This window comes from Dendrobates tinctorius, unplaced genomic scaffold (assembly GCF_039654945.1).
Source record: "Dendrobates tinctorius isolate UK_male_01 unplaced genomic scaffold, ASM3965494v1 ptg000038l, whole genome shotgun sequence".
In the NCBI taxonomy this organism is placed as follows: domain Eukaryota; kingdom Metazoa; phylum Chordata; class Amphibia; order Anura; family Dendrobatidae; genus Dendrobates; species Dendrobates tinctorius.
In genome coordinates, this window is record NW_027361706.1 from 19,252,573 (window position 1) to 19,265,262 (window position 12,690).

Genomic DNA, 12,690 nt, shown 5'->3' on the forward strand with positions numbered 1-12,690 from the left:
TTATTACATGGAGGCACAGAAGAGGATATAATTATGTGGAGGCATAGAATAAGTGCTATTACTGTATAGAGGCACCAAGGAAGCACTATTACTATATGAAGGCACTATTACTATATGGAGTCACCGAAGGGAAACTACTGCTATATGAATGCAAATAGGGGGGCTTTATTACTAGCACAAAGGGTGAACAATTATTATACGGAGGCATATGAGGGCAATATAGCAATATGGATGCACAATAGGGGGGCACAGAAGGGGCTACTATTACTATGTAGAGGCACCGAAGGGACACTGTTACTATGTGGAGGCACAATATGGAGCACACATACTGTGCTATCAATTGCCAATGATGAATTTGAGTCCCATTCTGGCACTGAGAGGGGGTGTTATAAAAATCAAAACTGCTTAGTATTAGGGCTCGCTCACAAGAGCGTATACATCAGCCGAGCGCTATTTAATTTTTTATCGGAAAGCACTCAAACCAATTTTATTCTATGGGGCAGTGCAGATCTGCGTTTTTTTCTCATACCGAGTTGGCATGAGAAAGAAATCACTGCATGTTGCAATTTGCAGGCAAATCGGATGCCACTCACCTATTCAAGCCTACGGGTGCGTGGAAATCATCGGACTGCACTCGGATTACATCCGAGCGCAGTCCAATTTCCACTGACTCACAGAATGGAGAAGAAGGAGAAATTTTGCTCTCCACCTTCTCATCTGAGCTATGATTTTCTCATCGGATCACACTCAGCTGACACTTGGATCGAATTCTTACCAGTGTCATTTACATAATTGATCCGACTCTCCCGCATGAATCTACGGTTGCGTGAGGGAGCCCTTATAATAAGATTGGTGGTATACATGCCTTATTTATGACATTTTCTGATAGCTACTTCTTATGTACTACGACCATTAGGTTCTCTATCTTCTCTATACAGTATCACTGTATATTTCTTGATGTTTTTTATTGTCATGTGCTGCGAATCAATAAAGCATTGTTATCTTTTCTGTTTATATGACGGACATGAGTCTTTTCTTTTCTATTTATATAGTGCGGACAAAGCAGGGTGACTACCCAGGGGCCAGGGCATATGTTCTGCCATATCTCCATCCACAATATTTATATAAATATCAACTTTGATAAAAGAATGACACTTATCAACCAGTAGGTGGCAGCATCTTCTAATCAGCTTTATTTGCCATATTTTGGAATTGCTTAGGGCGCCCTACAAGCATTGGGATCACTCAATCAGGGGTGGATGGGTCAGTTCAGTGCAGATAGGACAGTCAGTAATGTGCTCTCTCCAGAGTCTGGGAGGGTTAGGGGTGGAGAGAGAGGGAGGACCTGACACAGGGAAGGGGAGTGACACACATTGGAGAGCTGGCTGACAGTAGTACTGGCAGGGTCTGATGAGAGGGAAGAGAATAGTAGAGACTGAAGTGTCCTCACTTCATGTGACAGCTGCAGCTTTAAGTGGACACTATCCCATCCAGTGTGGACTCTGCTGCCAGCTTATGGCTGACTACTGCTGAGCTGTCCTACTGACTGACAACCATTGCAGGTCAGTGATGTTCACCTTCCAAGCTTATATTGCTCAGATACATTTGCACTTTAATTCCCTTCTGTTGCATATGATATATGGGAGGGGGGGGGGGGGTTCTGATTATTTAATAACTTGTCTGTTAGATATGATGGAGGTCTGGGAAATATTATCCAGGCTGATATCCAATATAGCCTAGAAAGCAGCATTGATCTGAAGCTGAATGTTAGTGGGACCCCAGATTCCCATTGACACATTATGCTCAGAGTACCCCCTGTTCACTTGAATTTACATCATCATCATATCACACAGATTTTACTTTCCAGAGTAAATGGCTGTCTGTACAAATCCCATGGATGTATTTACTACATGATCTATATTATTCTGTATTTTCAGGCTTTGTTTACCATTTTTGCAACATTGTTGCACTTGTGTTCTTTCAAGATTCTATTCACTTTTTTCTTTAAGCTATGTCAGTGTTATAATACACTGGGGTGAGAGAATGCAGAGCAAATGCTTTACTGCAAGTCACCAGCTGTACTGTACTGGTCACCATGTCTTGTAGAGGCCTCATTCACACATCAGTAGTTTGGATCAGTATTTCAGCAGTGTCTCTAATACACAGAACAGGTGTCAGTCTTTTAGTTATAGTTTTTCTCTGTAAGTTCCACTCCTGGCTTTGGCATACAAACACTGATCCAAAATACTGATGTGTGAATGAGGCCTGATTGTGGGCTACAAGACTAATCATTAGGATTCATTCACACGTCAGTATTTGGTCAGTATTTTGCATCAGTGTTTGTATGCCAAAGCCAGAAGTGGAACTTACAGAGAAAAACTATAATTGAAAGATTGACACCTGTTCTGTGTTTTAGGCCACATTCACACGTCAGTATTTGGTCAGTATTTTACATCAGTATGTGTAAGCCAAAACCAGGAGTGGGTGATAAATTCAGAAGTGGTAACGTGTTTCCAGTATACTTTTCCTCTAATTGGTCCACTACTGGTTTTGGCTTAACAATACTGATGTTAACTGCTAACCAAATACTGAAAGTGTGCAAATACTGATGAAATACTGATCAAGTACTGATGTGAACTACTAACCAAATACTGACTGTGTACAAATACAGATGAAATACTGACCAAGTACTGATGTGTGATTGAGGCCTCAGAGACACTCCTTGTTATGATTTACAAATACTGAATGTCTGCAAATACTGATAAAAATACTGACCACATACTGATGTGAACTACTAACGAAGCACTGAACGTGTGCAAATAATAATAATAATAAATTTTATTTTTTATAGCGCCGACATATTCCGCAGCACTTTACATTTCAGAGGGGATTTGTACAGACAATAGACATTACAGCATAACAATAATCACATACAGTAGATTATAACAAATACCAAGAGGAGTGAGGGCCCTGCTCGCAAGCTTACAGTCTATGAGGAAAGAGGTAGACACGAAAGGTGGGTGGTAACAGTTGCCCTGATTGTATGGACCAGCCATAATGTTAAGTGTGTAACAGTACAGACACAGAGGGCTAATGGATGCATAAAGCATGTGGGAACATGATGCTGGGAACCTGGTTATGGTAAAATTTTTGGCTCTGCCACACAGGGATAGGTTAGGTTAATGTGTTGAGGCGATAGGCCAGTCTGAATAAATGCGTTTTCAGGACACGCTTAAAATTGTGGGGACTGGGGACTAATCGTATTGACCTGGGAAGTGCATTCCAAAGAATTGGCGCGGCACGTGTAAAGTCTTGGAGACGGGAGTGGGAGGTTCTGACTATTGAGGATACTAACCTCAGGTCATTAGCAGAACGGAGGGCGCGGGTAGGGTGGTATACTGAAACAAGGGAGGAGATGTAGGGTGGTGCTGAGCCATGGAGGGCTTTGTGGGTGAGGGTAATAAGTTTATACTGAATTCTGGAGTGGATGGGTAGCCAGTGTAATGACTGGCACAAGGTAGAGGCATCGGTGTAACGATTGGTGAGGAATATGATCCTGGCTGCAGCATTCAAGACAGATTGGAGAGGGGAGAGTTTTGTAAGAGGGAGACCGATTAGAAGAGAGTTACAATAGTCGAGACGAGAATGAATAAGAGAAACAGTAAGAGTTTTTGCAGAGTCAAAAGTAAGAAAAGGTCGAATTCTAGAAATGTTTTTGAGGTGCAGATGACAAGAGCGAGCCAGTGATCGAATGTGGGGGGCAAAGGAAAGCTCGGAATCAAGTATGACCCCAAGACAGCGGGCATGTTGCTGGGGAGTAATAGTGGAACCACAGACGGAAATGGCAATGTCGGGTGTAGGTACATTAGTAGCGGGAGGAAACACAAGGAGTTCAGTCTTTGATAGGTTCAGTTTCAGATATAGTGAGGACATGATATTAGACACAGCGTTTAGACAATCGCCAGTGTTTTCTAGAAAGGCTGGCGTGATGTCAGGAGAAGAAGCGTATAATTGGGTGTCATCAGCATAGAGATGGTACTGGAAACCAAATCTACTGATTGTTTGACCAATAGGGGCAGTGTACAAGGAGAAGAGGAGGGGGCCTAGAACCGATCCTTGAGGAACCCCAACAGTAAGATACTGAAGAAATACGGACCAAATACTGATGTTTGATTGAGGCCTCAGGGACACTCCTGGTTATGACTTAAGGCTCATTCACACGTCAGTATTTGGTCAGTATTTTGCATCAGTGTTTGTATGCCAAAGCCAGGAATGGAACTTACCAAGAAAAAAATATAATTGAAAGACTGACTCCTGTTCCTTATTTTGGAGACATTCCTGGTTTTGGCATACAAATACTGATGAAATACTGATCAAAAATACTGATGTGTGAAAGAGGCCTTACAAATACTTAGGTAAAATACTGACAAAATACAGAACATGTGCAAATACTGATAAAAATATTGACCAAATACTGATGTGAACTACTAACCAAGTACTGAACGGTGCAAATACTGATGAAATACTGACCAAATACTGATGTGAAGTACTAACCAAATACTGAACGGTGCAAATACTGATGAAATACTGACCAAATACTGATGTGAAGTACTAACCAAATACTGAACGGTGCAAATACTGTTGAAATACTGACCAAATACTGATGTGAAGTACTAACCAAATACTGAACGGTGCAAATACTGATGAAATACTGACCAAATACTGATATGAAGTACTAACCAAATACTGAACGGTGCAAATACTGATGAACTACTGACCAAATACTGATGTGAGCTACAAAGCAAGTACTGAGCGGTGCAAATACTGATGAAATACTGACCAAATACTGATGTGAAGTACAAACCAAATACTGAACGGTGCAAATATTGATGAAATACTGACCAAATACTGATGTGAAGTGCTAACCAAATACTGAACGGTGCAAATACTGATGAAATACTAACCAAATACTGATGTGTGAATGAGGCCTCAGTGACACTCCTGGTTAAGGCCTACAAATACTGATGAAATATACTGATGTGCCTTAAATGGAGATATATAGGTTCTTCAGACTGTAGATTGCTCAGGACGATGTGCTGAGGACAGGAGAGCGGTCACTAGTGATATTTCGCCAGGTCTGGAGTGAGGTTCGTGTGTAATGTGCTGAGGGAGCGAGCGTGGTTGTTACTGGTCAGGGTGTTTCTGTCAATGATTTCTACCAGTCAGTACTGGGGTATACTGGGGCTGACGTGGGACGCAGTGTGTCCAGGTTGCAGCCTGATTGCAGCAGACTGGTTTTCTCGGTTTTCTCAGTATCCGTTTACCTATTTTGTAATATAGTAATGTCTCGGGTGATGTATTTTTTTAATGGCAGATTAGCCAGATTATCTAAAGATTAAAGTTTGCGGTTATATAATATGAATATTATTTTCTATGTATTCTCTTTGCTATTTAATTCTGTACAACTGTATAGACATAGATACAGTCCCCACCTGATCAGGCCAACACCAAACATACAAACGTGTTCTGCCATAAATCATCCCGATCATAGCAAAGATAAGACAAAAAGTCATTTTTCTTATTATGTGTAATGATAAAATATGACTGTGGCAATAAGAATTGTAACGTGCCTACATTGGGGAAACGAGGAATGAATCGCACTGTTTCTATAATATATTTTAGGGATACGTTGTAGTCTGTTATTCTCATATGACAAGTGTGCCTCTAATCAAACACAGAAGTATAAATCAACTCTTCACATGAATCAGCAGGAATACTTTGCAGAGTTTTCACTTCTCGGGTCACACGATGTAAAGCGATTTAGGAAGTGAATTTTTGGGGGAACCCACGTGCGCGTCTGAGCGCTTCGCAATCAGGACAGACACTGACATGTTCTGTCAAGGGGTATGTTGCAAGATAATTTTTTTTTTTTTTGTATTAAGAAATAAAAGGATGTTCGAGATTGATCGAAAAAGACATATTTCGGAATGATATTCTATGAAATGATCGTTTAATTAGTGCAAAATAGTTCATGATCGCAGCTTCATAGCAAAACCAGGCTGGGTCATTTCTCATAACCATTCTCTGTATAAACTATGGTGCGTCCTTGATATTAGTCCATAAAGGGCTGTCGACTTATCTGATCTATAGTATAGGCGGCGGCACGGTGGCTCAGTGGTTAACTCTGCAGCCTTGCAGCGCTGAGGTCCTGGGTTCAAATCCCACCAAGGATTCCGTGTTTTGCTCCGGTTTCCTCCGGGTACTCCGGTTTCCTCCCACATTCTAAAGACATACTGATAGGGAATTTAGATTGTGAGCCCCATCGGGACAGTGATGATAATATGTGCAAACTGTAAAGCGCTGCGGAATATATTAGCGCTATATAAAAATAAAGATTATTATTATTATAGGCAAGCAAAAAATGTATCAGTGACAAGTGTGAGCACTACATGTCCCCTGTTATATGAGTCCTACTGAAATCAATACATAGAAATCCTTTGAACCCTATCAGCAGTTCAGGTCAAACGAGTGCATATTCCGCCCTACCAGTTACAGTAGGTCACAATGATCGTCTCCGTGCCAGGAGACTTTATACCGACTGCGGCCGTGAGTCCAAGTGTCTGTTCTTTGCTCTCTCTGCACCGATGAGACCTTGTCGTGATGATGTCTTACACTTGACTGCTTGTAGTGTCACATTCCTGCCATCTATGAATGATTACGATGTTAGGCAGGTTTTTCTCTGACATTCAGGTTCCTGTTTGTTCTAGATGAAGAATAAGCAAACAGGTGGACATTAGCTAAAAGCCAAACTCCACTTACTCTTATTCTAGGAATCTATGACATGCCATCAAAGAAACGCTCTCCACTAGCCTCCAGTCTGAAAACGAATACGTTTATCCACTAGCCTCCAGTCCGAAAATGAATACATTTATGCCCAACAGTAGAATGTAGTGCAAAATCAGGTATTTCCAGCAAAATGGGTTTATTTTCAGGTTTCCTTTTTAGACACAAAATACAACTTTTTAAAATTACCTTTGACATAAAGTCTTGATGGCCTGTCTTTACAGAGCCCAATTACCGTGCTTAACCTGTTTCTGAGGTTGACAAGATTTAGGAGTAAATATAGAGAAAATCTTTATAGATTTATGAAATGCTCATCCTAGTTGGATGCCAAAGATCAAAACCATCAGACTTGGAACAGCAAAATTAATATTCAACTAGCAGAACAAAAATTCCCCTGTCGATGTTCTTCAGGTCTTCAGGTTTCCTCCACGATCACACAAGTACTGGAATCCAAACTCCATCATCTTTTTTTTTTTACCTTTCTCAATTAATAGTTTAGATAAGTGTTATAAAATATAACATGAATATAAAATGGGATTTTGATCAAATTGTGGGGTGCCGGAGGTTCTAAGCTACCCTAGTTTTGGAACCTCAACGGGTCTCGGTAACGAAATCTCATCTTAAGGACTCGTGTATATGACTGATTATATTGGACGAGTGCTATCCGTGGTTTTCAGGGATAGTACTCGTGCCCATGATATTCTATGGGGCTGTGCACATGTCCAATTTTTACCTTAGACCAAGCAGTCTGAGGAAAAAATTGGAGACGTCCAATTTTGATCCAAGTGTCCGATCAAAATTGGCAATGCAAGCCTTTGGGTCTGTGAGAAAACACCCGACCTCACTCAAATGACATCCGAGTGTGGTCCGATTTTCATGGACTGACAGAATGGAGAAGATGGAGAAGCTTTTTTTTCTCTCAACTTCCGAGAAAAATGGTGTCACTCTGATCAAAGTCTGATCAGAATAATCGGACCATTTTTCTCAAATGGAGAGAAAACAGTCGTGTGGACCTACCCTGGTGGTAATCACTTTAGGGCTAACATGTCTGAGAGGGGAGAATTGTGGACCAAGTGATCTGCACCAAAACATGGAGATGTACAAGTTTGATTATCAAACAAATCAATGGAAGTCTATGAGTCTGGGGGAAAAAAAGGACAGCGCTGGGATGCTGTCCTTGTACCATCCGAGTGCTGTCCACTTTTCAAGTTTGTTTGAGAAAGCTTTGCCAGTTTTTTATGTAGAAGAGACATCACTGACATCTGAATGAGCCCTTAGAATGACACGTTATCTCATCTACATGATATGGGAAGAAGAAGAACAGGTTCCTGTTACTGAATTGGTTGTAGGGGGATGAAACAGCAAATGGAGAATGAGCTCACTTTTTCTAATTGACCTCTTGTCTTGTATGTATTCTCCCGGAAAAAAAAAGAATTTTCGTAATTCTGAGATCTGTTTTATTATGTTTCAGTAAGAAGAAAGACATTCTGCTGTACCAGGTCTCTACTATCTACTCTGATCATTTTGATGTCACCATAACTTAAAACTATGACATTACTTATTGATTGTAGGGACCCCATACACCTTTTCATGGTAATTTCTGTTTGTTTGTTTTTTACGAACAATGGACTAAACATATTCAGTATGTATGAAGTAGAAGTAGCTTGTCCCTGGAGTGCATAGAGTCTTCTGTTAACATTACATTTGTACAGTAGGTCTATGTTGTCTATGTCGTCACTCTGGGAAATAGCCCATCTGAGCCTGAATGCCGATGATAAGAAAAATGGCATACTTGTTGACATATATTCTTCCATACTGATATAGTATAGGGTTTCATTACATTCACAGTTTCATATTAGCTTTTCGAACACGTTGGAGACAACATTTTGAGACATCTACCCTCTCCTACTGTATCCTCACCCATCCCTGTAGACTGTGAGCCCTCGCGGGCAGGGTCCCCTCTCCTTATGTGCTTGTGTGTCCCTTGTTTTACACATGTTTACTATACTTGTCTATATTTCCCCTTTTCACATTATAAATGCATAATAATAATAATAAATTAGCCTAGATCTGAGCTAAAGTTCCAACCTCGCCGCTGTTTTGAAAACGTGTTTGGGTGGGACGAGTTTCATTTTGATAATCTCTCTCTGGGTTGAGATACCATGCCATAAGGAAATTATAAGTCATCTTATTTATGTTAATCGAACAGTTAAAGATTTGGTGCCGACTGCATGAGTCTGAAAGAGGACGTTCTTATGCTTCCACATTACGGGCAGTGCCAGCTTAGCAAATGAGATATATGGCCAGTGGATGAACCACTTACCTCTGGAAAAATGGTGCCAGGAAAGTACAAAAGTGGTCATTTATATTTATTTGGGAATAGGAAATGGTTGATTTTTAAGGTAGTGAAGTGGCGCCTTGGTTGGCATGTCAGAAAGAGATTAATATGTTACAAAAAATGTGTATAATATGGATGTGTCTTATAAGTAAGCCTGAAACAGAATGACTTCTTCAGTATTAATTGATCGTTTCAAGAGATGATGGCTCTCATATTAAAGCCAATGGGAGAATAATATGATCACTGATGAATAGGATTTAGAATAAATGAAACCTTTTCAAATCTTTAATGTCTATTGCAATGCCCGGAGAGCTTAGTTGTCAATTCCTGTGATTGTTGGGGTCCCATTTAATGGACGAAAAGGGGCTTTCTTTGCAACTGTTTCATGGAAATATAGAAAAAAAAGTTCACATCACTTTATACCACTGTAGTGTGGCTACATTTTATACAATGTCTTAATAGGGCTACAATACTGTCGAGAATATAATATCTCTCTACATACAAGACTTTTCGGAGCTCTACAGTTCTGCACAGTTCCAAGAAGCTGTACTACCCCCATACACAGCTTTATGGGCTTCATGGACATGTGCATAAGCCATAAGTCACACTATGGGTACAGTAGACTGACTTCCCGGTGATGCAGTCGCTGTAAGAATAGAAGAGTAGACTTATGTCTGTGTACTGTAACTGGTGATAATTACGATCTTGGGTCCAAGAAATATTGTTCTCTTACACGACAATTTGTTCTTCACCTGTAAAGAGTCATTGACATAGCGGAAAATCTGTAATATTTCCCCCAATATTCCCCTGTGTAATGCCATGCGCTCAGTGCTAATTCTCTATCCAACCCTTGATCCAAAACATTTGTATTAGTTTGTCTGTTCTAAAAGATTTTACATGATTATAATTTTGACATGAATCTGTAAGTAAAAGGTATTGCTTCACTGTACAATGAATTCAGGACATGATTTTAGTACATATACTTTGGAGACGGTCACATCTGATATCTAGCAGACGTTGGTTGTGGTGTGTGTGACCAGTTGCATGTGACTTCTAGTGAGGGCTAGTTACATCACAGTACTGTATGGATGTTACTATGCTTTACGTGTCTGTGGCTGTCTTGCATTTCTTAGATAGGGAAAATCTTACAATTTGCAGATTAAAGAAGCCCTCCCGCGAACTTTTTTTCCCCTACAAAATATGTTTATATATGTATGAAGTATAGTGAGTGTCTTAATACATTCTCATCTATTGCCATCTTCTCAGTGTCCAGTGCTTCTTTGGAGTGATGCCACTGCTCTTCACACTCTCCGAGTCACACTGCGCTCTGTGTGACCAGTAATTGGCTTTTACAGTGTAACTCTATGGAGCGTCAGAACAAGGCTCTAGCTTTCACTGTAAAAGAATGATTCAGAGACTCTTAAGAGCAGTGACGTCACTCTGCTCATGCATAGAACATAGAGAGCTCTGGAGATTCTGAAGAACGGTGACGTCACTGAGCTCATGCATAGAACATAGAGTGATCCGGAGACTTTGAAGAACGGAGAGCTCACTCAGCTCATGCATAGAACGTAGAGTGATCCAGAGACTCTGAAGAGCGGTGACGTCACTCCGCTCACGTATAGCAAATTGAACATAGAGTGATCCGGAGACTCTGAAGAGCGGTGATGTCACTCAGCTCATGAATAGAACATAGAGTGATCCGGAGACTCTGAAGAGTGGTGATGTCACTCAGCTCATGCATAGAACATAGAGTGATCCGGAGACTCTGAAGAGCGGTTATGTCACTCAGCTCATGCATAGAACATAGAGTGATCTGGAGACTCTGAAGAGCAGTGATGTCTCTCAGGTTATGCATTGAACATAGAGTGATCCGGAGACTCTGAAGAGTGGTGATGTCACTCAGCTCATGCATAGAACCTAGAGTGATCCGGAGACTCTGAAGAGCGGTGATGTCACTCAGCTCATGCATAGAACATAGAGTGATCTGGAGACTCTGAAGAGCAGTGATGTCTCTCAGGTCATGCATTGAACATAGAGTGATCCGGAGACTCTGAAGAGTGGTGACATCACTCAGTTCATGCATAGAAAATAGAGTCATCTGGAGACTCTGAAGAGCAGTGATGTCTCTCAGGTTATGCATTGAACATAGAGTGATCCGGAGACTCTGAAGAGTGGTCACATCACTCAGTTCATGCATAGAAAATAGAGTGATCTGGAGACTCTGAAGAACGGAGATCTCACTCAGCTCATGAATAGAATGTAGAGTGATCTAGAGACTCTGAAGAGTGGTGACATCACTCAGCTAACGTATAGCAAATTGAACATAGAGTGATCCGGAGACTCTGAAGAGCGGTGATGTCTCTCAGCTCATGCATAGAACATAGTGTGATATGGAGACTCTGAAGAGCGGTGATGTCTCTCAACTCATGCATAGAACATAGAGTGATCCGGAGACTTTGAAGAGCGGTGATGTCACTCAGCTCATACATAGAACATAGAGAGCTCTGAAGAGCGGTGATGTCACTCAGTTGACGCATAGAACATAGAGAGCTTTGGAGACTCTGAAGAGCGGTGATGTCACTCAGTTCATGCATAGAACATAAAGAACCACTAAAGGAAAGAAAAGCATCAATAGGGTCTTATCTGAGGATTATTCCAAATTTATAACCAGTTTCCACTCACTTGATCTTTCTTAATATAAAGGCATATAAACTGCTCGGAGTTGACAGCTACTGCAGATCCACAGGTCAAGCCGATGACCGAATCACAGTTTTAGAAATGGAAAATTTGTGGATATCATCTGCGCTGCTGTATAAATAATGGTCCAGTCATGTAGAAGATAAGAAATGGGTGTTTTATTCTCAACGCGTTTCGAAGTCAATAGGACTTCTGACTTCGAAACGCGTTGAGAATAAAACACCATTTCTTATATTCTACATGCCTGGACCGTTACTTATACAGCAGCACGGATGATATCCACAAATTTTCCATTTCTAAAAATGCATAGAACATAGAGTGTTCTTCAGAGACTCTGAAGAATGGTGCTCTCACTCAGCTCATGCATAGAACGTAGAGTGATCCAGAGACTCTGAAGAGCGGTGATGTCACTCAGCTCACGTATAGCAAACTGAGGAAGAGGAAAAGTCAATGCATATAATCCCAACAATCATCCAAATCATAGTTCCGTTAACAGCTATCTAAAGTTATAACAGGGGGTTTAGTCATGTAATTGACAATATCCGAAACGCTGGCATCTGAATTATTGGCATGTAAAACTATATCACCTCTGCAACCAGCATTCCGTCAAGTCTCTCTGGCTATTGCTTCTTACAGAAAAATCATCTGCTTCCACAGTGACTTCTATATCAAAAATAATATTATGTTTTAGTCTTTTTTTTAAGAATTATCATTATGATTTTCAGCTTTCGACCTTGAAAAAAATCTCTGTAACTGATATGAGTAGAGCCTTCCGTAGGCTGCAGATTTTACGTTTAGTATCCCATGTG

The 12,690-nt window shown here is 40.7% G+C and overlaps 1 protein-coding gene across 1 annotated transcript in view; it reads left to right on the forward strand.

The window, feature by feature from the left end:
- The first annotated feature begins 1,388 nt into the window (after nt 1-1,388).
- The window catches only part of PPARG (peroxisome proliferator activated receptor gamma), an 81,627-nt gene continuing 70,325 nt past the window's right edge, over nt 1,389-12,690 (forward strand). Inside the window, exon 1 of the mRNA XM_073574253.1 lies at nt 1,389-1,562. The gene's annotated coding sequence lies outside the window, so the exon portion shown is untranslated. The remainder of the gene's footprint in view (nt 1,563-12,690) is intronic.